The sequence below is a fragment of the Pinus tabuliformis genome, chromosome Q, assembly GCF_031772625.1.
Source record: "Pinus tabuliformis cultivar Carrire ecotype Pingquan chromosome Q, CPIR1, whole genome shotgun sequence".
In the NCBI taxonomy this organism is placed as follows: domain Eukaryota; kingdom Viridiplantae; phylum Streptophyta; class Pinopsida; order Pinales; family Pinaceae; genus Pinus; species Pinus tabuliformis.
Genome location: NC_142296.1, coordinates 1,157,407,540 through 1,157,408,895, shown reverse-complemented (window position 1 = coordinate 1,157,408,895; position 1,356 = coordinate 1,157,407,540). Strand labels below are relative to the sequence as shown.

Here is a 1,356-nt window from a genome sequence, read left to right as displayed (position 1 = left end):
ACGGATTTACATTCGATATTTCATCCAGAATCTTATAGAATTGTCATACTTTCTACTAAATCTTGAATCTCTAACCGTGCCATATATATCTTCTTCTCAACTCGTGGCGGTAACAGTCTTGCAAGATGAATCTCTGGAACAAATTGGAACGATAAAGAGAAGATTAGTATGACCCTTACAAAAGGATGACATGAACAAATGGAGAAATAATCTCTGGAACAAATTGGAACGATAAAGAGAAGATTAGTATGACCCTTACAAAAGGATGACATGAACAAATGGAGAAATAGTCCAAATTTTTAAAAACAATCTTGCACGATGAAAGTCTTCTGCGAATGCAATGCTCTAGACACAAGATGTGGCTTACAAGGTCTGTCATACAACTGTAGGTAATGGAGCCACTTAGCCTTTGGATCACTATAGACTCTAGCAACTCCGCATTCCCTTGTTTGCACATGTTGAACTTCTAGAACTCATTCAACGCTATTTCCAAAATATACATTAACTAGAAAATTCTTTGTATTTGAATGAAACTGTGATTACTTGGAGTGTTGTGTCCGCTTGCTTTTGTTTCCTTCCTCGGATGTGGCAACATTGTTTGGCAAGTTCATCAGGTCCGCAAATTCAATCTCTAGCACAAGTACACATGCTACTCACTTGCCTTTGAATGATCACTTCATCATCGAATCGATTTTATCCCCCAGCAACGCCCATAGGATCAACAATGCATTTCCACACAGGACACCTATTCTAAAAAAAAATGGCCAAGGGTAAAAAAAAAAGAACATCAACCCCAGAAAAAGTCGTAGTCTAACCAGCTTACAAATTTGCCTTTGAAATCATAGAAATTCTGGCAATATTTTGATAAAAATCTGGCAGGGATTTTTGTCAATGCAGGTTATAGCGGTCAAATTACAAGATTTTGGGTGCCCCAGAAGTTTTTAATAGTGCTGAATCTATTTCCACCATCATAAAAAACATGATTCAAATAATACTGCTACTGTGAGATTTTTTGAATTATCCCAACAACTTTTAACTGTCCCGGCAATTCCTCCACCTTGACGATGCCAAAAAACAAAAAGCACCAAACTAGCATTTTTTTTGGGGCAAAATGTCGGTTGAAAAAATCACAAATATTTTTTGGGACATCACCGAAAACTTATTGGTTTTATTAGCACTGCCCAAGATTCACTTTTTTCTAATGTCTAGCCTCACATTGTTCACACTCTGTCTCTGCAACTCGAATTGAGTGAGAAGGACGAGCTCCTTCGCAAGTTATTCAGCTGAGTATATCAAGGGCTCAACATGTAAATAACAACGCTATTCCTCTTGTCACATATTCAACATCTAAAAATA

At 37.1% G+C, this 1,356-nt stretch overlaps 1 non-coding gene across 1 annotated transcript; it reads left to right on the top strand.

Annotated features, from left to right (window-relative positions):
- Positions 1-201: 201 nt before the first annotated feature.
- On the top strand, positions 202-301 carry LOC149223754 (U6 spliceosomal RNA). Its single transcript, XR_016249802.1, has one exon. It is a non-coding gene; the product is annotated as a U6 spliceosomal RNA (small nuclear RNA).
- The last annotated feature ends 1,055 nt before the right edge of the window (positions 302-1,356 follow it).